This window comes from Chiloscyllium plagiosum, unplaced genomic scaffold, assembly GCF_037043375.1.
Source record: "Chiloscyllium plagiosum isolate Xiang-an unplaced genomic scaffold, Cpla_swu_hap1 HiC_scaffold_18, whole genome shotgun sequence".
Lineage (NCBI taxonomy): Eukaryota > Metazoa > Chordata > Chondrichthyes > Orectolobiformes > Hemiscylliidae > Chiloscyllium > Chiloscyllium plagiosum.
This window is the reverse complement of record NW_028270156.1, coordinates 38,045,508-38,063,609: the sequence shown is the minus strand read 5'-3', so window position 1 is coordinate 38,063,609 and position 18,102 is coordinate 38,045,508. Positions and strand designations below refer to the sequence as shown.

Here is an 18,102-nt window from a genome sequence, read left to right as displayed (position 1 = left end):
ATGCTTAAGGTGTGGCTTCTAAATTGGATGATAATTCAGAGGCCAAACCTGTAAATAAAATTCAGTATAATTGGAAGTATGGCAAATGACATATTGCTTGCTCGGGAGTGAAATAAGCGATTTTCAACACTGAAGGAAGCAATGAAAGCCTTTAACAATTATTTCAGGATTTATAAAATTCTTGCAAGAGCAAGCTTTAACTGAAGAATTATAGCATACAGTGGGCTCCACAGATGATTTAATTAGTGATCTCTGCAGACTAATGAAGACAGTTGCACCTAACGCACGTGCAATGATTAAAAGTCGGAAATCACCAGTAACCAAGTTATTATCGGCACATATTCATGAGCCTTTTACATATCTATAACATACAAAGAAAACTTAATTTGAGAGGAGGCCATTTAGCTGTTAAATGAAGAATGGGTATGAAAGTAGTACAGGTCAATCCTAAGTGAAGATGATCAATTTTGGGACAGGATTTTTTTGGGATCTATTCAACTCTTAACAGATAGGACTACAAAAGAAACACAAAATAAGCGAAAGCAGCTGGTAGGACAGACACTAGACATTAAAAGTCCTTGCTAACATTGTGGAGCTATAAAACCTTGGAAGCATGAACAGTGCCCAGCTATTAAAAACAAATGGTTTTACTGTAAAATAATTGTTCACTCTAGCATATGTACCAAAGCAGAACATGGTCCCAGAAAAGTAAAAGACCAAAGAACTACTCACATAAAGAGTCACAATCTCCAGTAAGCCTAAAGCTTTCCTTTTGGGCAGGTAATGCTCCACACCAAATATTTTGCCAAACTAACACTTTTACTAATGAAGACTAATCTCCAGTTAGGTATACACATGTCGCAATGTTATCAGATGGCAAATCTTTGTTGACAAAACAATATTTACAGAACTTCAAATACATGACCCTAGGGAAACACCCTTACACTAAAAGTGTGCTACAAGCAACTTTCCAACACAAGGAACACCAAATTCTAAAAAAAATTTGTATATACTTCACAATCAGGAATTCTCACTTGAGTAGAAAGCTTGATATTGATCTCAATCTCATTCTAGAGGTAGAAGAGGTCAGAGGCAACACAAGCTTAAGAGCTCTTTCAAAAAAGAGTTATATCCCAATTTGCTCAAAGTGTTAAGAACATCAAAACCCAAAAAACAGCATTACGTGGAAAAAGATGGGAAATCCGTATGCCTTTGTAAACGCCAGGGTAAATATTGTATCTTTAATAAAACAGATGAATGAAACTTTTCTCACTTTAAATATTATGCACACATTTGTGTGAGTTTAATGCTGTGTTTTATTATTTTTCTCAGGATTAGCAACTTTACTGGAGCAAAATTCCTCTTTCTTTCACTCAGCTGGCTTGTTAATTTTCACTAGCACTGCATTTTAATTTAACATAGAACAGTACAGCCCAGTACAGGTCCTTTAACCCTCAATGTTGTGCGAATCTTCTATCCTACTCTAAGATCAGACTAACCTACATACCCTTCATTGTACTATGTTCTATGTGCCTATCCAAGAGTCACTTAAATGTCCCTAATGTATCTGACTCTACTACCACTGCTGGCAGTGCAAATTTTAAGCCACCAAAATTTAAGTACACTAAAGGTCCATGCTAAAAATTAATAATCTTTGTTGTCGCTGATTAAGGGCGTTTGAAAGAGAGAGGTGATTCATCTCTCTTCATCTCGTCTAAAGAGTGGCCAGAGCTCAGTGATCGGGGACCTCCAGGGACATTGTGGAATTCATTGTCGGTTATGAGACACGTACCAACCACTGGCCAGAAAAGAAACATTAATAACTACATTGGGAATGCATAGGAATGGGTTTGTTTACTAAATTTAATTATATAAACAAATGTGTAACAGTACTAGTTATCATTAAAAAAAAAACTTTTGAGGTAATCATGTTGTCTATGGGTCTGAAAGAATTAACATTTGATTAAGTGTAATAAGCATTATGCATTACGATGAGGTCACTAAGGATTTGCTAAGAAATTGGATTTCACAACAGGCAAATGCGAGGCTAGGTCCTCCCAACAATCTTTCTAGGAATGTACAGACTTTTAAAAGTCATCAAGATGGAATAAAGCACAACTTGTATATCCTACAAGTCTCTTCTGATTAGGCCAGAAGGTGGATACCTCACACACAAGATCACATAAATCCTGAGAAATACTGACGCTGGGTAATATGGCTGGTTGTACACAACATTTCTGCTCACCCACCCCTTTTCAACCGTATGATGTTAGCCACCTTTCTTGTTCTAAAGAAGAATATTCATCTTAAAATGCTAGCTCTGCTTCTGTCTCCATGTAAGCTACCAGAACTGTTAAGTATTTTCAGTACTTTCTGTTTTATTTTATATGGTAAATTTTAACATCTTCCATACTTGGTAGTAGATCATCAACTTGGAATGTTACGTTTTTTTTGTCTACAGAGGTCTCCTGATTTCTTGAATGATTTATTGTATTTTCTGATTTGATTTCAGATTTTCAGAGTATTTTGGGTTTGCAACACTGTACATAGGTCACTGAGTTCATCATGAGTCCACCCACAATTTCTAAAAAGCAGAAGATCAAACAATCCATCAGGCCTTCGTTTAGGTTGCAAATTACAGGACTGGTTATTAAAAAGCAGTTGTCGAGTAGAATAATAAATTAGTGTCGCAAAAATATGTATATTCTGAAACCAAAACAAGGGAATATGCAGATTTACGGTAATTTGAAAAAGAATCAGAGGTGACAAGAGGAAATCATCACAACATGATACTTAAGACTTGTGAGATTTCTGACCAGGACATTTCATGAGCTTAGTTTTGAACATTTCCTGAGTGTGAATTTTGAAGAACAGTGATTATTTTGGTTCAAATTTCAACCTGATTTTTCTTATGAAGTTAAATATGATTTCACCAAAAGCTTAACACAGAGGGGTAAAGGTTATCCAGTCACAAAAACGTTCTCCTATTCTTGCTAGCATTGCAGTTCCATTAAGAACTGTACTGCCTCCTGAGAACCTGAATTATAAGGACCAAGAATTTCTATCCGGTTTCAGCTGCGTTACAATAATTTTACATTTAAAGTCTATAGCTGATGACAAATACATGTTTCTTTCACTACTGCCAATGCTGCTGTCGGTTGTCTTGTTCTGCTGGCAGCGCAGAACTAATTTTCATGAGTTTTAACAACTGCCACCAAATTTTCCAGCTCTATTCCAATCCACTGTCGAAAAGAAGTTGGTGTCAGGTGAAAGTGTAAACGAGGCAGAAGGATGTAAGGATACCGGAAACAGCATTAACACATCAAGCCGAGGCTGAAATTCCTTAGCTGATCATTGCTGGGGAAGTAGCTGAGGCCTTACAATTAATCGCAGCACTCCTAAGCTAGGGACAAGAAAAGTATTATTCAGGATTTCTGCTCCTGATTGCTGGCTAATGACTTCAGTTGGCAAGTATGCATGTTGTATGACAACCGAGTTAGGCTAAGTTATGACTCCCTGATGTGAAAATACTCAGTCTTACTGCTGAGGTTTGCTGATGATAAATACACACTTGGATGAGTTACCACAGGGCAGCCAGAACCTTTTAAACCTGAGTTCAATATGAATTAGTGCCTTTTGTTGAGAAAAAGAAAATAGATAAAATATAAAATCTGGTCCTGATTTCGCACATCATCTCCAACAAATGATTAGTGTCAGAATGAAGATTTCATTCTTTGAGGTCTCAAAATTTGGACACGTTATTGTAATGCTTCATTCCTACCTCCCTGTAATTGCCTGCTTCTTTTCTTGGCTGGTCTCACTTTTTCCTCATTTAAAGAAAAGGATTTAAGTATCACAACAGCCACCGATTACAGTCATTTCATGGTCAATTCAGTTTTGTCAAATACTCAGCACTTATCTGCTCCCTGATAGCTTTGGCTGGAGACTTCTAAACAATGCTTAAATGTCCAACCCCGATACAGAACTCCATGCAGCCATTCAACCCATCAGATTTCTGATAGTTTTCCGGAAAAAGCTAGCTGATTTGTCCCACTCACTTTCTCTTCTCCTGTAACCCTGAAAACAATCCCACTTTAACAATTTATCCATTCCTTTTTCACAGGTTACGAGTGAATATATTTTCAGTTACAGTTTTCACATTTTAGATCATAAAAATTTAATGTGTAAAATATGATTTCCTCTTGTCGCCTCTGATTCTTTTTCAAATTACCTTAAATCTGTGTTCTCTAGTTACCAATTGCTCTCCCTTTGGAAATATCACTTACTGTCGGAAACCTCATCATGATTTTGAAAACATGGATCAAATCTCCCTCTACCTCAACTAACTTCTCCAATTCCAAGCATAATCTCAGTTACCCAATGAAGGATGTTCAAGCCAGAAAGAATCAACATATATTTAACTCTAGATATGAGAAATCAGTGTAAAATAAGTGTTGATTAGTGTTTATTCTCCTAACCAATGAATTTGTACTTTTTGGAATGAGCAGGAGAGCTATAAATGAGCAAAATTAAATGCACTGACTTCTGTTTAATGTCCACAATAAAACATTTGACACAACAAACAACAGTCACAATTTCAGGCACATTCCTAATCCGATTTATTATGGATTCAGAAAAACACAGTCAGCGAAGTGCAGTGAAGATTTTAATAAAGCAAAGTCTGACAGCAGTGACATCTCTATAAGACACCAAAGTGTGAAAGTAGACCACTTCAGAAATTTGAAATGGAGTCATAATGAACTGACATGGCATTTTACACCTCATGTGCTTTAATTTTTCACTGATGTTACTAAGGATTTAATTGTAAAATTGCATCAGATGCTGCTACTCCATTTAACTTGTAATTCCATCATCTGGTTAATGAACTTTAGAGCATTTCAGGATCATCTCACTGTCTTTTTGAAGTGAATATCAGAGACTTTCACTAAGGTACCTCCAAGACTCAGAAAAGAAGAATTAATAAGCAACATGTACTTTACAAATAGATTCCAACATAGGTCAATCACCTGGAAATCTCCATCTAATACCATTACTGGATTACATCACAACAGGAGTTCTGTGGTTCATGAAAGTGGGCCATCAACATCTTCTCAAGGAAGTTGGGATGGGTCTGTCAATATCACTCATAATCTGGAAACAATTTTTAAAAATGTTCTCAGGATTTCTACACAGCACTTATTTTCTCATTTGGGATTGAGGTTTGCAACTGGGAGAAAGACATTCTGTAATATTACAGATCAAACATCAGTGACCTACCACCTCCTTTCAACATTTCAAACAGCCATTGAAAATTTGCCACTGACTCAAAGTTGCATTTGTAATGTAAACACTTCAAGATTTACTTCCTAAATAACCAATTTTACTAACAATTTATTTAGTGAATGTCATCTTGGCTCACTGTTCTTGCATCTAAAAACATGTCAGTTCAAAACTTAGCATTTGATCTAAACTGTTTGTGCAGTTTGGAGGCAATAATGTTTTATCGGAGGTACAGGCTTTTAAATGAAATATTAAACTGAAGCTTTATCTGCTTTGTTGCAATGGGTTACAAAGCAACTCATAAAACTATTTGAGTAAAAGCAAGCTGCTTTGCTGTCTGATCAGCGCTCAGCCCTCAAACAGTTTCACAAAAGCAAATGACCCAATCAATGATCTCATGTGCTGTCTGTGGGACCTTGCTGTGTTCAATTTGACTATTATGTTGACTTACCAAACAACAAATACACAGCAAAGTTCTTTAGGATTTCCTGAAAACCTTAAAGATGTTCTATAAACCTTTGTCCTTCATTCTTCTTCCAAGCTGGTCCATGTGTGCAAAGACATTGAGAATAGCATAGTGTTCAAGCAATTCATCAGAAGTTCTTAGGTAGAAAAGTGACTAACATAATCTATGTTTAATTGATCTAATGCAAAATAGACAATGAATTGTCACTCACCATGAGACAGATTGACTTCTCAAACAGAATCTTCTGTTTTTTTAACCCATGTGTGTCAGTCGGTGTAAAAATGGGAAGGATGTTTGACACCATTGTAAATGGAAAACTCCACTGGATCTTATGTATATCAGAGTTTGCCCAGTAAGCTTTCTACCAGGATCCTGTGCTCATGACAGTGCTGCCCCACCTTTTCCTCAGCTGCTGGCCAGAGGTCAGAGGTCAGCAGCCAGCAGCCAGCAGCCATTGAGAGTGTCAGCAATAGCAACCCCAAAGTTCAGGAACATTCAGCGCAGGAGTTAATTTATCAGAGGGATTTCGTGGTGGGGTTGAGGACAATTGTGAGGGGGGTGAAGGATGCAAAGACAGTGGCATGGCTTTCAGCAGCCAAGTCTTTTCCACTCCATGTGCTCCTAGTCATCCTTATATTGAGGCAGAGCCATTAGCCCCCTTCCATGCCTACCCAATTTGGCATTCCATTTGTATCAGTGGGGAAGGCTGTCAGTATCCTTACATGTCATGCTGTGGCATTTAAAGTGCCCATTAAAGTGGCCACTTAAGAGGTCCAACAAAGTCTTCCCACCCATAACTTAAATCTTGTGATGGGGGCTGAAGGCAGCTGTCCATGCTAACTTCCTCAAGCCACCTCGCCTCCAGCATTTTGGAAGGATAAGATTCCTCCCCACCTTCACCATCCATCTGCCTCCCAGATGAACATAAAAATTACCAAGACACTAATTCACAGAAGAGCTTGGGAGTTGTCCTTGGTATGTTGGCCAATATTTATCTCTCCACCAACATCATTAAAACAAATTAGTTATCATGTTCATATTTGTAGATCTTTGCGCCATGTAAATTTTCAACCAGGTTTTCTAAAGTATAGCCATGAACTCATTTCAAACGTATTCTATTGGCTACAAAGTGCTTTGGGACATCCTGTTGTTACAAAATCTACAAGAACACAAGTGTTTTTGTTTTATATAAATTCAGCCCATAATATTACAGATCTCATTGTGTACTTTCAAAATTACAAATTGTAGCAGCAATCACTCTGAACATGTCCATTTGTTAATTATATTAAAAAAGTGCAAATTGGGAAAAAATAGGGTTGTTTGACTGGCTGGGTTGGGAATGGCAGATCATACATCAAAACCTCCAGGAGTAAATCTAAGCAGATTTGGCAACCATAAGAAGGGATTAACATCCTGACTAATTTTCTTTTTGCTGTGCATGGTCTATCTTTTAAGCCTCTGGTACCTTTGAATGATTTTTAACATGGCCATGCAGAAATAGTGTAATTAAAAGGAACAACTTGCTGCATGTCAATTTCTGAATTGTTGTGTGACCATGCAGCTTAGAAGAAACATTAAAAGGGATGTTTAGTTCAACACCAACTAGTGCCAAAACTATCAGAATGACACAGGTGGTAATTTTGTACAGGTCAGAGTCTTTTTCTCAGTGGTGTCTCAGCATCATTCCTTTAAGAAAGTCAACACAGTTAGAAGAATATTAAATTGCAAAGAACCACATTAATACTTAATATTATCATCGCCGAATCTGTCACAGTCTTGTCAATTAAATATTATTATTAAGAAGCCATAGTTTGTTAAAACCACATAAAGTGCAAGCGAGGAAAATTACTGTGTATTTATTACTCCTGGGGGATCTATTTGTCGGTGTTTTACAGAGATATCAGTGGTAAAATATGCATATTCTCAGCACATTGTTATCCCCGAGTGTATGTTTGTTTGGCTCAAACTGAACACGAAAGCTCTGTATCTGCAAGTTCTGAAACAAGCCTAAAGAACGAAGTGAGACTAAATTTAATCAGAAACAAACACTCATCACTACAAAAGTGAAGAGTTGACTATTATGCAAATTGTCACTGTCAGTGGTCACTGACCCATTATGGCTAATGAGAAAAAGCTGAAAGATATGGGGCTGTTCTCTTTTTTTCCCAGTAATTTAGTCCAGATGAGGCTCTGCAAAGCAACGCCAACATTAAGCAAATTGTTGACAGCATATTGCAGAAACATGTTTAACACCAAAGGGTAATAATAGGATTTGCAATTCATTACTATTTATAGGAGAGCAAGAATAGAAATCCCACACCAGTGCAGGTCCACTGTCTGTTGGTGTCGCCTGCCTTTAAAGCTCACCAGTATTTCAGAAAACTAGATTCTTTTTATGCAATAGTTGGCAATAGCTTTGATAAAGACACAAATTGGCTTGTTGATACGGTCAATAGTGTGTTAATCGTGCTGCACCATAGGGCAGGACATGAGACTGACAGATCCCATACATTTTGTTACAGTGACAAGGGATGGCTCTCCCCCAAATAGAAGGAGGTTCACTGTATTCCTGCAAACCTTAGAGAGGTCAGTTCCAAGAAGGCTTTGAGACACATATAACTCAGCCAGCAAAATATTAACAAGAATAGAATCAAGATAAACTTGCAGCAAATACTTAGTCTTGTGTAAAATTAGTAAATGTAATGCCAAGGTACCATGACTAAAATTGGGCAGTGAGATGTATAGGATGTGAGTCTGAGATTCACTCACATCATCATAGAAATCAGAAAGTGAAATATAAATAAACTAAAATAAATACATTCCTCTCATTTTTTGCATTGAAAACATCAGAGGAGATAGTTCTTCCTAACTTACAAACAGTATATATCAAGCATCTTTTTCTAATGAAAATTATTCTAAATATTTTCAGTTTACAATAATTTGAAAATACCAATGAACATGGCAATTCAATGATCCAATTAAAGAAAGTTTCCTTTCTGGGCTTCTTTGCCAGAAGTATTTAAACTATTTGTACAGCCATCATACACTGTTGCACAAATATCATGGGGTTCCTTTTCACAAATGTCAAAACTACTTAAATGGCAAAAAAAGGGAAAATACATGCTTTATATTTTCAGTCTGAATGCAGAATTTATTTCCCAGGACAGTTGCACGATATTTCTTTTTAGAAAAGTGAACCCTACATTTTGAGTTACTTTCTTCCAAGTGTCCATACATGCACCTGGGAGAAAAGTCACTCTCAGGCCTACACCACAATTATTTTGGGCTGTCCAGGAGACAGTGAAAAAGAGAATAGTGGCAGGGTCGATGCAGAGAAGTTGTTTCCCTTTTGTGAGTGTCTAGAATCCAAGGGCACAATTTTATAGTAAGGGCGTCACCTGTTATAATACAAGTGAGGAGAATTATTATTCTTAGAGAGTAGTGAATCTGTGGAATTCTTTAAGGCTGAAGGCTGTACAGGCTGGGTCATTAAGTATATTCAAGGCTGAGTTAGACAAGTCTTCAATCGGTAAGGGAATCAAAAGTTATGGGGAAAAGGAAGCAAAGTCGATTGAGGATTATCAGATTAGCCATGATCTCATTGAAAGGTGGAGCAGAATCGATGAGCTAAATGATCTATTTCTGCTCCTTCATCTATTGGTGTGTGGACCTTCTCATCTACTTTTTCTTTCCTCCTGAGTGGAACATCTTGTCTTTACTCAATGCCATCCCTTTGGTCCATTGGATCTGACAAATAGAGCAATTTATTTGTATATCGTTATGAAATAGACCAGGATATTCTCTACTGGGCTCAAGTCAGAAGTAAAGAAAATACGAACACGTTGTTTGTTGCAAGCAAGTGCAGATGTTTTATCTCCAACTGTGTACTCTGTAAGAACTCAAACAAATCTGAACAAACCCACAAACCTGGCTGATGACTCATCAGTGTTCATGTGACAGATCCCTTAAAAGGGCATTGTCCCAACATAAGATACCCCAACTATAATATGTAACACAGAGAAGCACTATTTTAATGATAACAGTCACAGTGTCTATCCTCTCTCAGTCAAGGAAAGCAACAATACTAAAAGGCAAAAAAAATCACCCAACCAGCCTTTCACATATGCAGGACTATTGCACTGTAACTTCCTTCTCACTTTCTTTTTAAACAAGACAGACATTAAACTGCTATGCCCACAGGTCACAGTAAGAACATTCCCGTGGCAACACTGCTGAGATGGTAAACTTATACTGAGTGAGGAAGAGGTTGTGGTGGAAACCCATTCACTCTATTGTGGTAAAGAAGATGATAGCCAATTCTAACATTCTATTTGATAATTACTTTGAATAACACCATGTAATACACAATGACATAATGGTGTTACCATTATAATTACATGGTTGTACATCACATTTATCAACTTGCTGTTTAATATCAGTCAGAAATGGAACATATTTCAGTGATATTGTAATGATCCTTCTCATAAATAAGAACTAGCAAAAGCATAATTTTGATTTTTTTTAACTCTTTAATACAATGTGGGTGTTGCTAGCAAGGCCAGAATGCCCAACCCTAAGTGAATAGCTCACTCAGTTATTGAGGGGTGGATAAGTGTCAACCACACTGGTCTGCGTATCTGGAGTCACGTGTAGACTAAACTAGGCAAGGGTGCCTTTTCTTTTGGATTACTCATTCAAGGACATTACAGTGGCACGCATATCCCCTCTAAGAACTTTTCAAAATATTTCATTTCATAAAACATCAGTAAGTTTTGCAGTGAATTGTTGACATTTTATGTAGTGATTTTCCCAAAAGGTAACATCAACCAATATGACTAAACCCCACACTCTGATATTACATCACTAAATCCTTTAATCTCCCTCAGCTCTCTCTTCCACTTTTAAAATCTTCATTAAAACTCACCCTTGAATAAGATTCAATCATCTCTCCTAATATCTTTTCTTTGGTTCAGCTGATTCGTGGGATGAAGAAGCTATTCTATGAAAATATATTGAGCAATATGTTGGTCCTATAGTTGCTGGAATTTAAAAGAAAGAAAAGTTGATCACTGATGTAAAAAGACTGTTTGTTGAAGTACTCATCAGAAGAATTCACAGGAATGCTAATATAAGGGAAAAGCAACAGTACACTGAAAGAGAGAGTTCTCATTCAGCACTCTCCTCTCATAAAGTATTAATGTGATTTTCCTTTTTAATTGGTACACTGGTGAGTTGAGCTGATGAATGCAAGAAGAAAACTTTGATAAAATGTGTCTTATCTTCCAGCAAAACTCAACCTCTGTACTACTAAGCAACTATTTGTACACCTGAGAATAGAAAAAGTGATCTCAGTGAGACACCCATAAGATGCTGTGCAGGCAATAAGAGGGTATTGAGAGTATGTTTCTTCATGATGGGGAAATCTAGAATTAACAGGTTAAAAACAAGGATCTGCCACTGAAGATAGAAATTATAGTGACTGGAAAGCAGTCAGCCAGGTGGAAATCAAAGAATATGAGTTCCTTAATTGGGGCTATTAACCTGGTCCACTTAGGGAATTCTGGCTGACAGATAGAAACAAGATTGTCAGGGGTTCTGTTCACTCTAAGAACTGGCTCTGAGCTAGCTGGGTCAGTGTCTTGTACCAGGCATGTGTTAATAAAGGATGACTTGGTGACAGGATACTGGCATTCATGGAGTTATTTCAGAAATGAAGAGGAATTTCCTCTCTCAGGGGGTTGATGGTCCATAGAATTCTGAACCATTTAACATACTCAAGGCTGATTTTGACAGATTTTTATATCTACTGTTGAGTCAAAGGCTGTGGTTGGTAGACAAGAAAGTGAAATTACGATCACTATTAATTCATCCCTGATCTCATAGAATGGTGGTGCAAGCTAGAGAAGCCAAATCATCCGTTCTTGCTCCAATTTGTGATGATCATATGAGCCATTTGATAATGAGTGAACTTTCCCATTTTGTGGCTGTGTAATTTTCATGGTAGGTGTCCTGTCATGGCTCACATTGATTTTAATCATGCTACTTCCCACTCCTCAACTCAATACCTATCTGATTAGCTGCTCTGAGATCCTTCTCATGCCATCATGTAGCAGGAGAGGTGAAATTCCTGCTCTGCCTTGATGTTCCGTTGCACAAGCCACTGTAACAATATTTAAAGCCCGGCTGCATGCCACTTCAGTCACTGCAAGCGAGCAGCAACCTCACGGACTGTCCTCTTAGGAAATCAAAACTCCTCAAAAAGGGATCTAGCACCACAGTTAGATAGGAAGCTAGAAGTCCTGGTGGACAGGATGGTGAGAGGAAGGTCATCCTTTACCCAACAGACCACCAGAAGAGGCCAAGGAGCCAAATGCACTGTGCCTAATCATAGATAGAGGTCCAGATCAGTGCTATTTCCAGGATCAGATGGAATGCACAGTACAGTAGGGAAAAGGTCAATGATTTTCTGCATTCTGCCAGGGTCACTGTCACCATCTTTTCTCTGGCAACCTCACACTCACTGTAAAACAAAGTTCACCAAAGCCATTAGACTACCCACTTCACTACTGCAGACACCATTTCAGCCAACTCGTCCTCCATAACGACCAACTCTTACAGCCCTGTGGCTAAAAGGTTATGTAATTCAGAGAGGCTGATAGCCTCCAGTAAGTGCAGAATGAGTGGCTGTTAAGAGATAAAGCTAAGAGATATAAGATGCATGCGTTGATGCATGAGATGACTATGCATCCTGGTGCACAGAGTGATGGATCAGTACACTTGTCAATGATGTTCCCGAGCTAGAAAGAGAACTCTTCAATGGCTGAAGTGAATTCTGAGTTGTCCAAGTTCAGCACATTAATGTGGTGAGACTGCTGGTTTTTCAATGCTGACTTTGATGAAGGAAGTGGGGAGAAGGATGCTGTTCATGAAGCAGTAAAGGACACATTAATGAAGGGACATTAAAATTGAGGGCTCAAGAAACATGTGCCAGATAAATGCGCTGAATTTCTAGTCAGGAATTCTCCCCATCTAGTTACTCAGGAGAGGAGTGGGGAATTGCAAGCTGCATATAGTTTTCCACCCAAGTCCTGCCTTTATACGACAAAAATTTCTGAGAGTGGGGAGTGGTTGAAATTGAAAATGGAGAGGAGGTGATAGGAAGAGGCAACAAGTGGGATAACTGTAAAATGGACAAGTAGTAACATTTATATATCCATTGTTGTGACAATCTTGAAGGATGCAATGCTGAACTCAGACAGCAGGCCACTTTGTTTCAGTGTTGGGCAGGTGATGAGATAATAACATGGAAATAGCATTAGATTTACAGGATTGGGACATTTAAATAATGGCTAGATGAGACAGAATGTACAGAAAAATGTTAAAATAAGGTTGCTATTTTGTTATCGATACTTGGCTCAAATGTTTCATGGTTGCTGTTCTTGTAATTTGTATCACTGTATGTTAATAGTTATAAGGATAGTGTTGATATAAGGAGAGTGGTGAGAAATTAAAATTAAAACTCTAATATAGTGCAAGTGTACAGAGAATGACACTCCCATAACAAGAAAGCAAAGATGAAACTAGAATGTTTAATGTTGAATATATAAATATAAGTTTTCAAAATGTGTGCACATTTATCTAAGGTTCCATTTTAGCAAAACTGCAAAACCCTTCTATGAATGCTTAAGAAGTAAATATGAACAAAGCCTGTTACTTTGAACTAACTGGAATAATGCACCAGATGAAGTGCCATGGAATCACAAGGGCTGGTATATAAAATAAGGGAAAGGGATATCAAGTGTCCTGTGTAGCCTCTTTTTGGGAAGTATTGACACATTTTGGATGTGCAGAGCACTTCAGAGAACATCTCCGGGAAACTGTCACCAATCAACCCCACCGCCCCGTGGCCAAACATTTCAACTCCCCTATCCCACTCTGCTGAGGACATGCAGGTCCTGGGCCTCCTCCATCACCACTCCCTCACCACCCAACGCCTGGAGGAAGAATGCCTCATCTTCCGCCTCAGAACCCTTCAACCCCATAGCATCAATGTGGACTTCAGCTTCCTCATTTTCCATCCCCCCACCTTAACTCCAGTTCCAACCTTCCAGCTCAGCACCTACTCATGACCAGTTCCACCCGCCTATCTTCCTTCCCACCTATGGGCTCCACACTCCTCTCTGACCTATCATCTTCCTCCCGCTCCCCCAACCTCCATCCACCTATTGTGCTCTCAGCTACCTTCACCCCAGCCCCACTCCCTCCCATTTATCTCTCTACCCCCAGGGCTCCCAGCCTCATTCCGGATGAAGGGCATTTGCCCAAAACATCGATTTTCCTGCTCCTCGGATGCTGCCTAACCCATTGTGCTTTTCCAGCCTCACTCTAATCTTGACACATTTAATGTCAACCAGGTGCTTAACTGGACAATGATAGGTCTTCTTGGAATTAAGGAAGTTGAGGCAAAATTACCACCCTTCTGAGAACACTTCTTTATTCAACAGTGTCACTGGGGATACATGGCTGTTGTTGGTGTCATATCCAAGGCCCAGAGTCAATATGGTGAGCAATGGCAGGAAAGGGTGTTGCAAGGTTGAGATCACAGACAGTTTGGGTAAGCATTCAGACACAAACTCTATCTCAGAGCCCAACACCCCATCTTCCCAATGCCAGGCCCCTTGATTAGTGCCTAACAACCAGGAATCAGCTCAAAGTCTGCAAGCAAACACACCGTGGCTTGGTCTTCAAGCTTCCTGCATGTAAAGGTGAGTCATTAGCAAAGTGGCAATGTCACTGAACCAGCAATCCTGAGGCCCTGGATAATCTTAGGAGCATATGACCACCCATAGGTCTTCCCACTATAGACTTAATCAAGATAGTGCCAGGAAGATTGCAGCATCCCCACTTATCACTTTCCTGATTAAATTAACTCAGCATTGAACGTGTAACACAGGAAGACATTACATTCTGCCCAAGATGCCTATTTTGAAAGGAGAATGATGCTTTTACAGTGTTTCAGCTTGCTATTTAACTCCAAGGCTAGCCATAACTGTAATATTTTCAACAGTTGGAGATGCTAAACACCACAGCTTCAAACATGACTTGGTATGAATGCTCAGTAGTTAGCAACCCACAAACTATACTTATCAAAATTGATGACTTAGATTAATCATTGGACAAATGCACTAAAATATGATTCTATACCATAATAAAAAACATAAGGTCCCAGGTTTGATCATAGCTGAATTAGTTCATATCATTGAAGGCAGCAATCAAAGGACTATGATGGAACTCATAAACCTGAGCTCAGGCAGGGGCAGGAAGAGAGAGTAGTGTGTGTAAAGGATCAGTCAGAGACCCAGCTTTTGTTTGCTATCCAAATGAAAAATGTGTATGAAGGCAGGATTTTAAATAACTATTTATTAGATAGTGATGAATCATCTCGAACTGCTGGAGTGAAGGTGGAGGTACTCCCACAATGCTGTTAGGTGGGGAGTTTACCAACGTTGACAGTGATGCATATCCAACTTGTGACAGTGCATGGTTTGGAGCCTCACTTGAAGATATTGATATTCCCATTCACCTGCTAGCCTAATCCTTTTAGTTGGTTGACTTCCTGGGTTTGGGAGGGCCCCTGACAAGGAGCCAAATGCTTGCATAGTGTCCTGTAGATAGTGCAAACTGCAGCCATGTTACAGAGGCAAAAGGAGAGAACGTTTCTGGGAATGGACTATAAACAGTCACAATTTATTCTTTAAGTTACTTGCACAGAATGACTGTTTGGAAATTATGCCAGGAAATGTGCAGTATCTGTTATTCTGCCCCAGGTCTTCAGGAGAGGAGGAAAGAGAAAAGGAGAAAATTGGAAATAGAGGATTAAAAATAGCTTTTGTCCTTGTCTGAGCTAAAACGTCAATTTCAGCGAAAAAGAAAGGACTGACCACAAGTGAACTATAGTATTGTTCTCAAAGTCTTTGTTATTCTCTTTGCTTCCAGATGACAATCATCTGAAGCCAAAGAAAAAAAACCTTGGTTCAATCCTCCTGCTTTCTGCTCAACTGCACAACAATAAAGACCAGGTTTGCCCTCTTAAAAAAATCTAACAAAAAAATACAGGAAACAAAGATATCCAAGAGCGTTAGTGCTTGTGTGGAAATGGATGGCAAATCTGCATAGAAATTATAAAGCAGTAACAAAGGGTTTTTGTCCGGCTTTGACTCTTTCCAAACTCCCCACCCCCCACTCCCTGTAGCCAAGGCTTATCTGCTAGAGGAAATGCCTGTTTAACTGACAGGTAGGAGATTAAATCTACAGCTGCTGAAACACAATCTCTACTCTGTTAGATAGGCTTTCTTGAAAAGTCCCACAAACACATAATTTGTTTATGTTGTACCAGCAATCTTTGACAAAGAGACTGTCTATCTGCGACAAATGTGGTTAAACCCATTTATTGTATTATTTCTGCCACACAGCACAAGCTTCTCAGAATGCAGAATTAAGAGAAGGCCATTGGGCTCCTGCTTTCTAAAAGAGGTTGAGGGGGAGGGGAAATATCTGAAGAATAGCTGACTTTTGTGTTTTAATCAATCACTTCTACAGTCCAGGTCTATCTGAATATGGCCACTGTGGATTAAAAGTTGGGGGTTAAAAACTAGTATATTTTCCCTCTAAAGTTGTGTGTTAACTATTGACCCTCTCCATTTGCAGAGCAGCAAAATACATTGTCATTTTCTGTGTTTTATGATTCATCATTCTTAGAATGATATGAAATTCTAAAGTGCTTGGACAAATTTATTGCTAAACTTCAAACAAGAACAGAAAAAGACTGGAAGCACTGATCAGATCGACTAGCATCTATAGAATGTCAATATTTTATGTGTGGTTTTTCACCAGAACCTGAATTGCAACTTTATATTTTTTTTCTGTGGATTTTTCCAAATTTGCTGAGCATTTTCAATCCTTACTTTGGAGCTCAAGCATGTGGAGTTTCCTTTTTGCTTTTTGTTTGCAAAGAATCTCCAATTGCACAAATTTCCCATTATACTAAGTGTCCACAATGTTTCATCAATCACATTAGTTAAGTTTGAATATGCAGATTGATCACAAAGCTTTCCAAGCTGCATGTTTTCTTTTAGCATTCGTATTGCGTTAACACTGACAAGTTTCAAATTTTATTCGTTTTCAGTTTTCTTCACAATAGGTTTAGTGCAAAACCTGAAACATAACTGTACTGTTAATTCCCTCAATATTTTCCTTTCAAAAAAGCAACAATCATTGCTTCTGCAAATCATGTGCATTATTTGGCAGACATGACGTCATGTTTGCCTCACAACGTACTTGTAAGTGTCATGACTAATGTTTTCATTCTATGATAATATTAGGTATTTTAAAAATGTGTTAATGTTTGGGAGTGAGGATGAGGCTGTAATTGAAACTGCCAGCTCAGATGACACCCACAATCTGTGTTTGGCAACTTCCTCATGGTTTATGAATTCATCCCATTCATTGCTAGCCATCCAGCATCTTAGTTTTAATGATTTTCATAAGTAGTACAATAAAATTAAGGAATATCTTTGCATCACATAACTCTTAAATCCTGTAAACAGAAACTAAAAATCTCTGTTACGAATACAATTGATATTGCCATTTCCTGTATTTTTCACTATTTATCTCTACAACACAACAACACAGGAAACCACACCATTGGTTTAGAGAAACACATTTCAGGAACTTTGATAGAGGGATGGCAAAATGAGATAAACTCCAAAATTGGCAATGAGGATCACTTTATGCAATTACCCCTTGTGGTCCAGGCAGCGTACAAATTTGGTGCTGCCTGCTAATCATAACAATTATGGTTCAAGTACTGTACAGGAGGAGACAGGTCTTTTCCATTTGGGGTCAGGAGGAAAAAAGACTGAGAGGGAAGATATAACAGGTAGCCACAGCTAGCAGTAGACTGGCCCCGAGGATTCGGTTGCACTGAAGTTAAATAACCTGACACAAGCGGTCAGTGCAAACATCCTCACATTTCAGATAATATGCCATCATTTACACCACTATACACACACTGTTCCATTCACTAGGACCCTTTCATTTGCTACCAATGATCTTGATCAACTATGACTCACACTTCACCTTCATATGCTTCACACTGTCACACACTTAAAATTGCAAGGAAGCATACATTCACACTCACATACCATTCAGTTTGACAGGGATAGTACGTAAACGGGTTGCACCACTAACACGGTTTCCTCAATCCTGCAACAAAGGCAGTTCCTAACAGACAGTAGTAGAAGCTAGCTGTTGAAGGTGAAAGTATGGTTTCACATTCTGACCTACATGGAGAAGAT

At 38.5% G+C, this 18,102-nt stretch overlaps 1 protein-coding gene and 1 long non-coding RNA gene across 25 annotated transcripts in view; one reads left to right on the top strand and one right to left on the bottom strand.

The window, feature by feature from the left end:
- LOC148146960 (uncharacterized) overlaps positions 1-1,758 on the top strand; it is a 30,637-nt gene extending 28,879 nt beyond the window's left edge. The window contains exon 3 of the long non-coding RNA XR_015760154.1: positions 1,673-1,758. This is a non-coding gene — a long non-coding RNA (uncharacterized LOC148146960). The remainder of the gene's footprint in view (positions 1-1,672) is intronic.
- Positions 1-18,102, bottom strand: part of sox6 (SRY-box transcription factor 6) — a 636,702-nt gene that overhangs the window by 137,825 nt on the left and 480,775 nt on the right. The window lies entirely within an intron of this gene.